This window comes from Lutra lutra, chromosome 14, assembly GCF_902655055.1.
Source record: "Lutra lutra chromosome 14, mLutLut1.2, whole genome shotgun sequence".
In the NCBI taxonomy this organism is placed as follows: domain Eukaryota; kingdom Metazoa; phylum Chordata; class Mammalia; order Carnivora; family Mustelidae; genus Lutra; species Lutra lutra.
Window position 1 is genome coordinate 20,432,607 of NC_062291.1, and position 15,627 is coordinate 20,448,233.

Genomic DNA, 15,627 nt, shown 5'->3' on the forward strand with positions numbered 1-15,627 from the left:
TCAATAAGTTTCATCTTTATTAAATATGAGATGACAAAGATGACAAAGAAACTCTCTCTAAGATCCTTTTCATCTTCTAATGCCACGCATCCCACTGTACCGATTTCTGCATTATGTGAGGTCTCTGACAATATCTTATAAACAAATACACACATTTTGCCCATCATCAATGAATAGGAATGTGATCACTGTATCCTAATTGTTCCACTTCATCTTCTCTATAATGAGAATCCACATGGGTTCTAAATTGAAGAATTGTATTCAGTGTGACAGCCTAACTATTACTTGCTTAATTACAGAACCAAAGAAAAGCAATGATTCTATAAAACTACTTTGAACTTAATCCATTATTATTGCTTTATTGAGTTCTAAGAAACTGAACTTCCACAGGAATGTTTATACTTTCTAGACAAAGAAAAGCCCAGTTAAAACAGGTTTTAATTTGCCAGGTTTAATATAAGATCATGTTTTTCATAACTTTCTAGCTATAAAAAGCAGATTGAAAGCAAAAGGAAGTCTTAGCTTTGCCAGAGAATGGAATAAATTAAATACTGGAAGGGTTAGCATAGAATCATTGATGGGGACTTTCATAAATTCCAAAGGAATACCAAAAGGACAGCTTTGTTTGCATAAATATTAGAAATGGAAGGAGCGCTAGGGAGCATTAAATTCAATTGCCTTGCTTTGGATAAAAGGAGAGGTTACTTAACTTCTTTAGGCTCACTGCCTGGGATTAAAAAGATTTCTTGTGATTTCAGTTGAGTATTAGCACGCTAAATGACCACCTTCCACTAGGGCATACATTTTCCCCTTAATATAGACTCTTTTATTAAAATGATATTTCGGATTCCAGTAAGAATTCAAAAATACGTTAAAAAGCAGCAATTTGAATTTAATTACCATTGGCAAGATAATTAAATTATCAGGTAACAGTGCACTAGGATTTGTAATTACATGAATTTCCACAGTATATTGTATATGTAAATCAATATAGAGGAGATATGATCTAGGAGACTATAAAAAGTCTTAGATCATAGAAAGAACTGAAGAATGTAATTAACAAATCCAGTGGAAGAGCAAGCCAGTCATAAAGGGCAAAATAAGAGCCATCTGGAATATTTTCATTCATACACACATCCATACTAACTGAATACTAGCTTTGCGCCTATGACTACACTAACTGCAGAGGACACACATGATGCATAAAATGGAGTCTCTGCTCTCAAGAACATAGAGAGATGGAAATATTAAAGAAAGATAATTATATAAATCTTTAAATGATCCTATAAGTATGCAGTGACAGATGTGTACACAAATCATTAGGGTAGGCTGAAGATTGGATGGAATTATGGAAATCTTTCTTAAGAACTGATGCAAATGCTGAATTTTAGACAGTAGAGTTTTGGGGAAGTATGTAAGAAGAGGAATTCACAGTGCGGAGGAGCAAAACTAGTAAAGCAATAAGAATTGGCACAGTGTTTTAGTAAACCTTTCTTCATCAGGTTCAAAATTTCTCAGAGAGGCTGGGTAGAAGTTACTTGTGTCCTTGGATTTTAGAAGGTGTACGTCCCTCACCTCAGTGACAAGTCAGGACCATTGGCAGTGGTGCAGTTACGACCAGTTTCGTTGGCAAACAGATCATAATATACTCAGAAGCAACTCACTAAAATGGTGATGACTGAAAAGCAAACTAAAGTTCACCTTAGTATTAAAGTAGTAAGTGAGCATGGCAAAATAAGTCATTCTATATTAGAAACATACTGAAATATAATTTAAAAAACTATGTGGGAGCACCTGGTCAGCTCAGACAGAGAATCGTGTGTCTCTTGATCTTGGATTGTGAATACAAGCCCCATGTGGGGTTCAGACTTTACTTAAAAATGAAATCTTAAAAAAAAAAAGAAGGAAAAGAAAAAGAAACACTATGTAAACATAATCATACAAATTTTTCATACAATTTACTCATTTATTTTTAAAAATAATGAGTCTACAACTATGATTTAAATATTAAGAATGAGTCTACAAACTATGATTCAAATATATATGAACCCCTTTAAATATTATATATTCCACACCTTTCTTTAATAACAATTCAAAATAGCAATTTTGCTGAATTGCTTCATTTAAAAGTTCTTTTCCTACCACATCAAACGTCACACATACAAGGATTCACAAGCATGAACAACTAAAGTTGGTCCCACTGAGTGAATAGTCTGCTGTTCTACTTTTCTTCACAGTATTTTTTTAAAAATGCCTACTTAGTTCTTATTATTAAATTTCAAGATGTTTTAAAATTCTTCAATTAACATATGTGTTTATGTCATGATAAATAACTGTTTTGCACAATTACAAATTATTTAATTCAAACAGAAAGTGGAATTTTGTGAACCACTAACTCATCGTAGAAATTTAGTCATAAAATTGCTGGTAGGTTTCCAGGAACAAGGTAGAATGAACACTGTTTTATCTACATAGTTCGCTCCATCATCAAACTTTGTTGATTATGAGGGAGTGGTATTGGTACAGGAAATAAAGATTACAAATACCAAGAGAAGATAGCATAGTTCATACTGGATTACAAAGGTGCATTTTTGGTACAAAGATACCATTTCTTCCTTTCTAACTTTCCACCTATTTCTTTCTGTGTGGAAACAGGATCATCAATCAATGTAAACAGGTTATGCTGTGTATTTCTCCCATTCTTCTAATATTTACAGGTCTTAGAAAAATTCCTACCTTCATGACATTTATAAATTACTAATGGCATGTTCTTTCTAAGAGGTTAACATATAACTATGTTCATTAAACTATATGAAAATTATATATATTATATATATATTAAACTATATGAAAACTTAAGATTAGGAGTGATGCCATATATCAAGGAATTAATATCAGGGAATATACACACAAAAATACACAAACACAAACACACACATATGCACATTTATGTTTCACATAAACATCCAATCAATTATTTAAGTCTTGCTCTTTGTTAAACTATATAAATATAGCTAGAATACACAACTCTGGAATGTGTCTCAAACAAAAAGAATTCAGAACTGAACATCTCATTAAGATGCTAGAGCATCTTGTCAACAGATGAGAGTTTCTTTTCAATAGAATAATGTAATGGTCTCCTATTTTGTTTCATGATCTCTAGAACTTTGCCTACCATGATGGTTAGATTATTTAAGAAATGTCTCACCAGGGATGTACCTAGGTGGCTCAGCTAATTAAATGACAAACTCTTGGTTTTGACTCAGTCATGATCCACGGTCATGATCTCATAGTCATGGGATCAAGCCCTTCTTGGGCTCCACACTTATGGGGAGTCTACTTGAGATTCTCTCTCCTTCTCCCTCAGCCCCTCCCCCTGCTTGCAAGCTCTCTCAAATAAATAAATCTTTGGAGAAAAAAAAAAGTAATGTCTTATCAGAGAGATGCTCATTTTTTTAAAGGATATCTTTTTTGGCTAAAATGGCACTTTAAAAAATTCATATCAGATATAGGCTTTAGCAGGCGGATCCATGTTTCCTGGGAGGAAAGAACTTAGGATCCAATACTATTCAAGTCCAACTTCTCAATGATATGCAGTTTTCTTTGTGCATTTATTAAAAGTTAGTCAGAGGGTCAACTGTTGAGACCAAGAAGTAATAAAGATGTTTGTCCTTTAATAACAGCTACAAGTCTAATCATAGTGGCATGTTGGTTAAAATTTTGGAAGTTTTTCCTAGAATGAAATAGCTAATTATTTCTATTTTAGCAATTATTTTATATTTTAGCAATTATTTCTATTTCTATTTATGTATGTTATTATGTTATTATATTCCACATAATCTAACCAGCCCTGTTATTATAGAATTATGTGTACCTGTAAAGGCATTTCAAATAGTCCAAAAACAACAAAAATTTCGATAATATTGCACTTTGTACAGTGGAATAATGTTTACACATTGATTACCATAGAATACAGAAAATGTTTTCCTATAATTGCATTATGAAGGACATATTGGCAGTGAGTGCTCTGTAATGAGAGTGTCTGCCCTATATTTAGAAATTCATCCTTGATAGAAAAGATATTATTCTCTGAGGAAATCTGAAACAAATGTTCCTGTTTTTAAGCTCACTAAATATTCTCAAGTGATGTCAACTCTGCTTTCCATGAGTCTTGCCAAATCCCTCCCAGCACAGAGAGAAAGATATCTGTCTCTCTGGGATGACAATCACATAATATTGCTACCTAGTAATAAGACAATGAGATTTATATGTTTAGAGGAACTGTAGCACAAGTAAAGACTTGACAGGAATTTAAAGTAAAATGCACGGTTATATTTCTGTCCTGATCTCAGCTACGGTTCTACAGAACAAAACAGTACTTTGTGGAAAAATCTATATGATTCTATTTGTCCTTGAGCATTTTCCCCAGAGGGTCTTCCCCTTTTAATTATGTTTTAGGAGCAATATTATATACATCATATAAAATTACAGTTCTCATAAATACATGCAAGATTTTGAATGTATATAGATTGTTTTAAATTTTTTTTTCATAAAAAAGATTAAGAAAATTCCTCTAAGTGAAGCTATCATGTAATAAATAAGAGCTGGTCAGAGGAAAGATAAAAGCTTATCAAACAAACAAGTACATGTTCCATGACCCCACCACTAGAAATAATACAGAGTCTGTATGAAATGTGTAACTATCACACTGCAGAAAGAAGATCCCTCCCAGCATTTCAGAATGCTTTATGATCACCCGTCACTGTTTCCATACAGAATTCTTGGCCATCCACTAAGAATGGGAATTTTAACTGACTCACATTCAAACTTGAAACTATTTCCTTTACTAGTAGATATTTCAACTGAAAAGTAATGTTTTATTTGTGTAGTTCAATGACTGTATGGCACACTTCACAAAAATATCTGCTCTGTAAAATGAAGAAATGAATGTGCCAGGCAATGCTTATATTCTCGGTTCTGGACACCTGTCAATCATCTCCTACTTTGAAGATGGTAAATTAAGGAACTTGGATTCCCCTGACACTAAGAAAAGTGGGCTTTTACTGTATGAAACAAAGTTAATTTTCATAAGCAGTAAAATTTGATAAGCTATGAAAATAAAACAATGCAAATTATGTTCTTAATTCTTTCAGGATCAAGAATAACTTCTGGTTTAATTATAATCACCTTACATAAAGGGTTTTTGGGTCCCTTATGTCCTGTGTGCAAATTGGGGGAGAAGACACATGTCAAATTATCCTTAAATTTCTCAGTATTTCCCAAATCTATAATTACATGACTTGTTTTATCATGTTGAACATATTAAAGTGTGAATCTCTAATACTCACATTTCTTGATTAATACTATACATCTTACCTTCTGTATACTTACTATTTATCAAACATTCTCATATTCCAACTACTGAGCCAGCTGCTTTACATGTATAAATTCATTCATTCATTGTATACATTTGCTATTATCCCTAATCTATATTCTTACAAAGTACAATTCTGAGAAAGCTTCAAGACAATCTCTGTTTTCAAGAGATACAAGTATAGTTTACTACTTGATAATTAACAGTAGAATTTTGAATCAAGCCAAGTCAGGTTTATTCTAGAAAAACGGTCTCTTAGCATATATATATAATATGAATATATATTAATATAGAAATATTAATATATTATATAGTACTATACCAAAATATAATCGGCATATAATATACCTTCATACATAAACACTCTCTTAGATATATATATAAGATGTGTATATAGATACTAGATTCCTATAACATATATAATATATAATTTATGATAATATATAATATAAGCTAAGAGAGTATATATATACTAGCTTTCTATACATAATTTTGATGTATTTATTAATGTAGATCTTCTTCTTCCAAGTATTAAGTGATATGTATATTATACAACAGGTGGTCCATCTCATACGAAAATGATGTTACTAGCTCAGCATTATAGTATCATATTTTGAGCTTTTTTTTTTTTTTTGAAGATTTTTATTTATTTATTTGACAGACATGGATCACAAGTAGGCAGAGAGGCAGGCAGAGAGAGAGGGGAAAGCAGAGGCAGAGAGCCTGATGCGGGGCTTGATCCCAGGACTCTGGGATCATGACCTGAGCCAAAGTTAGAGGCTTTAACCCACTGAGCCACCCAGGTGCCCCCACTGAACTTGTTTTTTAATACAGGCAATAAAGTTGGACTACACTATTCACAACCTCTACCATGTTCATCTCCCAGGTGTATTTTCACTATGAGAGTTTTATATTCTTTTATAATATCCCGAGTTTCTCAATCTCATTTATGGATACTTAGTAAGAGAAAATAGGTAGGACTCAAATGAGGTGAGAGACGAGATCTTTGAACAGCTTTTTGCTATTTCACTGAAGCCTAGTACATAATGAATTTCAACAAGTTCTCTTATTTTTAAGATTTTATTTATTTATTTGATAGAGAGAGACACAGCAAGAGAGGAAATACAAGCAGGGGGAGTGGGAAAGGGAGAAGCAAGCTTCTTACTGAGCAGGGAGACCAATGCCGACTCAATCCCAGGACCCTGGGATCATGACCTGAGCCAAAGGCAGATGCTTAACAACTGAGCCACCCAGATGCCCCAAACCAGTTCTTTTCTTAAATGAATCAATTTAGGGTAGGACATATCATCTGCAATTATTCTCGAGGCATGTAACTTTCACATTAAACTCAAAATTCTTCATTTCTCATTCCAAGTCTTAGACTACCCCTTCCCTCCCATGACTGATCCACTGTTCCAGGTCTTATCTCCTTAGAATAGAATCTTTCCACTCTGACCTGTAGTATTTATTCAATGGTCTTCCCTTATTCCTTCTCTATCCAATAAAAAAAGAATAATAAAAAATGTGGGCATTTTCATTCTACAGCACAATTAAAAACAGTTATATAAACATGAACATTGGCATCAGAAAAAAAGGAGAAATGATTCATGCAGTATGGATGAAATGGAACTTTTAGCTTAATGTCTAGTTGAGTAAAAGCTATTAACAGAGTGCTATCTGAAAATATTTTTACAGGATATATCCCCAATTAATCATCTCTGATATTTCATTGCACTTTACACAGTTTGGAGATTATTTTAAAACACTCTTGGATTACTGCCTAAAAGCTGGCCATAACTCGCATTTTATCTGTGACAATGTGGCATTAAGAAATTTCAGGAAATCACCACCTATCATCACCAATTTTCTTGAAAGATCAGTGCTGTGGGACACAGTGAAGTGAGAACACCTTACAATTACTTTCAGGTCACTCCAACATGTGCTGTGGAATGTTCTTTTTCCATGAGCACAGATAGATTCAGTAATAAGTAAGATGTAACCTCTGCCATAAAGAAAACAGATTCTAGTGGTAGAGACTGAAATATGCACAATTATCTTTAACAGAAGACAGAGTGTGTGACTGTGCAAGAGAGAGGAGGTCATCAGACTCTCCAAGAGTCATTGTAATGATGGAAGTGACACAGGCGGGCTCCACAATTGATGAGTATTTCAGCAGGTAAACAAGAAGAGATTCCACAATTAAAAACATAATAAATAAGATTAAGTGACTGTGTAAGTGCAATATGTTGCAGGAGATAAGATGGTAAGAAACAACTGGGTGAGAATGGAGTGTGTTGTGTGTGTTAGTCAGGTTAACTTGAGTCCAAATCTGGGAAATCCTGTATGTCACACAGAGGAATTTGCAGAGTTACCAATATCATCACTGAGCAGGGCTATAGACATGGAACATTTTTATGTAACTTTGCTCAGAAGAGAACAAAATAAACTTGTCCACAATTTTTTGCTGTTCATAATACAAAAGCTTAATTGAAACTCATAGAAAAAATACACACAGTTACTACTTAGATTTGTTAGTGTTGATAAGAATTCTTATCCACTTTACAATGATATTTCATTGTTCACATATCTAGTATTTTAAAACATGTCACAAAGAATCTTATCTAGTCTGCACATCTCTTAATTCACAAATGCAAATTTTAGCTTAGATATTAAAACATTTAATAAATGCAAACAATAGATTTTAATCAATTATATCTAATCTTTAACAATTAAGTATTTATCTTTCTTTTTAAAATTTTATTTTAAATGGATTTATAGGGGCACCTGGGTGGCTCAGTGGGTTGAAGCCTCTACCTTCGGCTCAGGTCATGATCCCAGGATCCTGGGATCAAGCCCCAAATTGGGATCTCTGCTCAGTGGGGAGCCTGCCTCCCCCTCTCTCTCTGCCTGCGTCTCTTCCTACTTGTGATCTCTGTCTGTCAAATAAATAAATAAATAAATAAATAAATAAATAAATCTTTGAATGGATTTATATTAGCCTGTCACACATAGTGTTACTTTTTTGGCGGGTACCTTTGTTTTTTCTCCTCTGATTAACTCTTTTGTCTTTTTAAATTGCTCAGCTGCAATTAAATACTTTTAAAAACCTAGTAGTTATCCTTTCATACTTTCTCCATGCATATATAACACATAAACATGTATTTATACATATCCACCTTTACATACACCTGCCTTGTCTCATGAATGTGTGTGATATTAAACACAATTTTAGGAAAAAGCCTTAAAAGGTAGAGTAGTAGGAAGATTCTGAGCTCACCTTGTTCCACAGACCACACTGAGGCACCAGCTACATTGATGCAATTAACCCTGAACATGACCTGAAGGAAGAGTTCGCAGAGCAGATCTTCCACAGCTAGTCAAAGAAAGAAGCCCACATCAAAAAGGGTTGGAGAGGTGGAGGCGTGGTTGGGAACCAACTCCCAGTACATCTAACCACAAATGGGACAGACTTCACAAGGCAGAGAAGCGAGAGGATCAAACCCCCATGGAGCACTGGAGGAGCATCTCAGAACAGTGCTGAAAAGACAACGCCCTATAACGTGTGGCTTTGAAAACCAATGGGCCTTAACTCTGGGTACTTCAAAAATCAGCAGGTGTGATTCAGCAAAAGCTAGAGGGCAAAAGGAAACCAATTCCCTGCCCTTGAAGAGTCAGAAAAGTAAGTCTGCCTGAGACAGTATAGAAGCAGCAGTATGCGAAGAGCACAGGGCATACATGAAGATTTACTGACTCATCTTCCATCATGTGCCAGAAGGGCAAGGATGTCTAGGAGATTTCTTCTGGAAGGAGAACACTGAGATGTGCCATTTTCCTGCCCCTCACCCAGCATAGATAGCTGGGCACTTGTTGGAGCCAGCAGTAAGGCTCTCCATTGACTTTACTAGCACCACGTGCCTTGCCCTGGCAGCCCTCTGCAGACCAGCCCCACCCAACATGCCCAACTTGGCAGCTGTCTAAAACAGTTTCTGCACCAACACTCTTGGCAGGCAGCCCCCGGGAGGACTGGCACCACTCCAAAGTGACTCCTGCTCTGAACAAAGGAGGAGCTAACCTCATCCACTAGCACACCCACAGTTCCTGCAGTTGGGCCTCTTGTTGGCTGTGCAGGGAGCAAGCTCTGCCCTTTGGGGTACCTGCACCTGTGGCAGAGATGTGAATCAGAGATAACCAGGGTGGGTACCAGCTCCGCCCACCAACAAGCCAATAGGAGCTGCAGCTGGACCTCTCAAGAGCATGGCCTGCAAACCCTGCGCAATGCAAGGAAGTAGGCAAAACCACAACAATCAGAAAGGAAAGAGAAATAAAAAGCATCCAAATTGGTAAGGAAGAAGTAAAACTGTCACTGTTTGCAGGTGATGTGATATTATACATAGAAAACCTCAAAGACTCCATCAAAAACTACTGGAACCAATACATTAATTCAGTGAAGGTGAAGGATACAAAATTAATATACAGATCTCTGTTGTGTTTCCATATATTCATAATGAATTAGCAGAAAGAGAAATTAAGAAACAATCTCATTTACGATAAATATAAATTACCTATAAATAAACCTAACCAAAGAGATGAAAGACTTGTTCTCTGAAAATATAAAACACTGAGGAAAGAAATTAAAAATGACAAATGTAAAGATATTTCATGCTCATGCAAAGCAATCTACACATTTAATGCAAACCTTATCAAAATACCACAGGATTTTTTCACACAACTAGAACAAATAATCCTAATATTTGTATAATATTTGTATAAAACCACAGAAAACCCCAAACAGTCAAAAAAATCTTACAAAAGAAGAAAACTAGAGGTATCACAATCCCAGATCTCAAGATATACTTCAAAGCTGTAATAATCAAAACAGTATGGTACTGGCACAAAAACAGACACACGGACCAATGGAACAGAAGAGAGAGCCCAGAAATAAACCCATGCTTTATTAATGGGTATTTATAAAATAAACCCATGCTCAATTAATCTATGATAAAGATGGCAAGAATACACAATGACTAAGACAATGTCTTCAATAAATGGTGCTGGGAAAATTGGACAGCTACATGCAAAAGAATGAAACTGGAGCACATTCTTTCACCATACACAAAAATAAACCCAAAATGGATTAAAGAGCCAAACGTGAGACTTGAAACCATAAAACTCATAAAAGAAAACATAGGCAGTGATCTCTTGGACATCAGCCTCAACTACATATTTATGACTATGCCTCCTCAGGCAAGGGCAACAAAAGCAAATATTAACTGGAACTACATCAAAATAAAAAGCTTTTGTGCAGCAAAGAAAACAACAACAAAATAAAAAGGCAACCTATGAAGTGGGAGAGGATATCTGTAGATTGTATATTTGATAATAGGTTACTATCCAAAATATACAAATGTTTCTATAACTCAACACCAAAAAATCCAAACAATCTGATAAAAATGGGCAGAGGACATGAATAGTTTCTCAAAGAAGACTAACAGATGGCTAACAGACATACAAAAAGATGTCCAACATTACTAATCATCAGGAAAATATAAATCAAAACCATAATAGATATCAGCTCACATTAGTCAGAATGGATAGCATCAAAAAGACATGAAATAGGGGTGCTTGGGTGGCTCAGTTGGTTAAGTGTCTGCCTTTGGATCAGGTCATGATCTCAGGGTCCTGGGATGGAGCCCCATATCAGGCTCCCTGCTCCTTGGGGAGCCTGCTTCTCCCACTCCCTCTGTCTGCAGCTCTGCCCGCTTGTATTCTCTCCCTCTCTGTCAAATAAATAAATAAAATCTTAAAAAAAAAAAAAAGACATGAAATAACAAGTATGGGTGAGGATGCAGAGAACCCTTGCACTCTGTTGGTGGGAATGTAAACTGATGAATTCAGAATGGAAAACATTATAAAACATCTTAAAAAATTAAAAATAGCAATACCACATAATTCAGCAATTCCACTCAGGGATATTTGCCTAAATAAAATGAAACCACTAATTTGAAAACATACATGCACCCTTATGTTCATTGTAACATTATTACAATATCCTAGGTACAGTAACAATGTAAGTGTCCAATGATAGATAAATAATAAAGAAATTATGATATATATAGATAGATAGATGATAGATGACAGATAGATAATGGAATATTACTCAGTCATAAAAATGTTTGCCATTTGCAACAACGTGAATACAACTAGAGGGTATAGTATTTAATATCAAGTGAAATAAGTCAGATTTAAAGAGACAAATACCAGGGTGGTTGGGTTACGGACATTGGGGAGGGTATGTGCTATAGTGAGTGCTGTGAAGTGTGTAAGCCTGATGGTTCACAGATCTGTACCCCTGGGGTTAATAATATATTATATGTTAATAAAGAAAGAGACAAATACCATATGATTTCACTTATATGTGTAATCCAAACAAACAAACAAAATCAAGTATACTCATAAATATAGAGAACAAACTACACATTAGCAAAGAAGAGGTGGATGGTGGGATGGGCAAAATGGGTAAAGAGGATTAAGGGGGACAGATTTCTAGTTATAAAATAAGTAAGTTATGGCGATGAAGAGTAGGGCATAGAGGATATAGTCAATACTATTGTAATAATGTATGGTAATATAACTACACTTACTGTGGTGAGCGTAGCATAATGTATAGAATTACTGAATCACTATGTCATACAACTGAAATTAATGTAACAATTAGTGTCAACTACACTTCAATATTAAAAACTTTAAAATAAATAAAACAACCAATAAAAAAATCCTTGTAAGATCAATTTTCAAAAAAGACCAAAAGAGAAAGAAAAGTCAATAGTTGTCAAGAATTCAACCAAGCATCATTTCTTCTTCCTTCCCATGATCCATGTGTAGATCATCATATAATCCTCCTTTGTTGCTTTTTGGTGTCACAGAAAGTAACAGCTCAAGTTCTTCTTAAAATTAAGTGAAGTAGTGGGGAGGAGTCAAGATGGTGGAGAAGTAGCAGGCTGAGACTACTTCAGGTAGCGGGAGATCAGCTAGATAGCTTATCTAAAGATTGCAAACACCTACAAATCCAACAGGAGATTGAAGAGAAGAACAGCAACTCTAGAAACAGAAAATCAACCACTCTCTGAAAGGTAGGACTGGCGGAGAAGTGAATCCAAAGCGACGGGAAGATAGACCGCGGGGGGAGGGGCCGGCTCCCGGCAAGCGGTGGAGCAACGGAGCACAAAATCAGAACTTTTAAAAGTCTGTTCCACTGAGGGACATCGCTCCAGAGGCTTAACGGGGTGAAGCCCACGCAGGGTCAGCGTGGCCTCAGGTCCTGAAGGGTCACAGAAGGATCGGGGGTATCTGAGTGTCGCAGAACTTACAGGTATCAGAACGGGGAAGCTGGATACAGAGACAGAGCCGAGGAGTGAGCTCTAAGCTCGGGGTTACCTAAACCGGTCGCAGGCTCGGTCAGCTCGGAGCGTGGCCAGAGGCCAGGGTGATGGGAGTAATTGGGCGCTGTTCTCTGAGGGCGCACTGAGGAGTGGGGCCCGAGTCTCTCGGCTCCTCTGAGCCGGAGACCAGGAGGCCGCCATCTTCATTCCCGCCCTCCAGAACTCTACAGAAAGCGCTCAGGGAACAAAAGCTCCAGAAAGCAAACCCGATCAGATTACTCAGACTGGCCGCGGGTAAGGGCAGTGCAACTCCGCCTGGGGCAAAGACACTTGAGAATCACTACAACAGGCCCCTCCCCCAGAAGATCAACAAGAAACCCAGCCAGGACCAAGTTCACCTACCAAGGAGTGCAGTTTCAATACCAAGGAGAGCAGCGGAATGCCAGAAGAGGAGGAAGCAAACCACGGAACTCATGGCTTTCTCCCCATGATTCTTTAGTCTTGCAGTTAATTTAATTTTTTTTTCAATTTTTTTTTCTTCTGCTACATTTTTTTAACTTTTACCCTTTTCATTTTTAATATTTTAACATTTTTAACTAGTTTATTTAATATATATATATATTTTTTTCCTTTTTATATTTTCTCTTTATTGGTTTTCTTTTTTTAATTGTTTCTTTTTTTTTTCTTTTTTCTTTCTGAACCTCTTTTTATCCCCTTTCTCCCACCTCACGATTTGGGATCTCTTCTGATTTGGCTAAAGCATATTTTCCTAGGGTTGTTGCCACCCTTTTAGTATTTTACTTGCTCCTTCATATACTCTTATCTGGACAAAATGACAAGGCAGAAAAATTCACCACAAAAAAAAGAACAAGAGGCAGTACCAAAGGCTAGGGACCTAATCAATACAGACATCAGTAGTATTTCAGATCTAGAGTTCAGAATGATGATTCTCAAGGTTCTAGCCAGGCTCGAAAAAGGCATGGAAGATATTAGAGAAACCCTCTCGGGAGATATAAAAGCCCTTTCTGGAGAAATAAAAGAACTAAAACCTAACCAAGTTGAAATCAAAAAAGCTATTAATGAGGTGCAATCAAAAACTGAGGCTCTCACTGCTAGGATAAATGAGGCAGAAGAAAGAATTAGTGATATAGAAGACCAAATGATGGAGAATAAAGAAGCTGAGCAAAAGAGGGACAAACAGCTACTGGACCACGAGGGAGAATTCAAGAGATAAGTGACACCATAAGACGAAACAACATTAGAATAATTGGGATTCCAGAAGAAGAAGAAAGAGAGACGGGGGCAGAAGGTATATTGGAGAGAATTATTGGAAAGAATTTCCCTAATATGGCAAAGGGAACAAACATCAAAATCCAGGAGGAGCAGAGAACCCCCCTCAAAATCAATAAGAATAGGTCCACACCCCGTCACCTAATAGTAAAATTTACAAGTCTTAGTGACAAAGAAAAGATCCTGAAAGCAGCCCGGGAAAAGAAGTCTGTAACATACAATGGTAAAATATTAGATTGGCAGCAGACTTATCCACAGTGACTTGGCAGGCCAGAAAGAGCTGGCATGATATATTCAGAGCACTAAACGAGAAAAACATGCAGCCAAGAATACTATATCCAGCTAGGCTATCATTGAAAATAGACGGGAGAGATTAAAAGCTTCCAGGACAAACAAAAACTGAAAGAATTTGCAAACACCAAACCAGCTCTACAGGAAATATTGAAAGGGGTCCTCTAAGCAAAGAGAGACCCTAAAAGTAGTAGATCAGAAAGAAACAGAGACAATTTACAATAACAGTCACCTTACAGGCAATACAATGGCACTAAATTCATATCTCTCAATACTTACCCTGAATGTTAATGGGCTAAATGCCCCAATCAAAAGACACAGGGTATCAGAAGGGATAAAAAAACAAAACCCATCTATAGTTGCCTACAAGAAACTCATCTTAAACCCAAAGACACCTCCAGATTTAAAGTGAGGTGGTGGAACAGAATTTACCATGCTAATGGACATCAGAAGAAAACAAGAGTGGCAATCCTTATATCAAATCAATTAGATTTTAAGCCAAAGACTATAATAAGAGATGTGGAAGGACACTATATCATAGTCAAAGGAACTGTCCAACAAGAAGATCTAACAATTTTAAATATCTATCTAACGTGGGAGCAGCCAAATATATGAACCAATTAATAACAAAAGCAAAGAAACACATCGACAATAATAGTAGGGGACTTTAACACTCCCCTCACTGAAATGGACAGATCATCCAAGCAAAAGATCAACAAGGAAATAAAGGCCTTAAATGACACACTGGACCAGATGGACATCACAGATATATTCAGAACATTTCATCCCAAAGCCACAGAATACACATTCTTCTCTAGTGCACATGGAACATTCTCCAGAATAGATCACATTCTCGGTCCTAAATCAGATCTCAACCGTGATCAAAAGATTGGAATCATTCCCTGCATATTTTCAGACCACAATGCTCTGAAGCTAGAACTCAATCACAAGAGGAAATTTGGAAAGAACCCAATACATGGAGACTAAACAGCATCCTTCTAAAGAATGAATGGGTCAACCAGGAAATCAAAGAAGAATTGAAAAAATTCATCGAAACAAATGATAATGAAAACACAACGGTTCAGAATCTGTGGGACACAACAAAGGCAGTCCTGAGAGGAAAATATATAGCGGTACAAGCCTTTCTCAAGAAACAAGAATGGTCTCAGGTACACAACCTAACCCTACACCTAAAGGAGCTGGAGGAAGAACAAGAAAGAAACCCTAAACCCAGCGGGAGAAGAGAAATCATAAAGATCAGAGCAGAAATCAATGAAATAGACCCAAAAAACA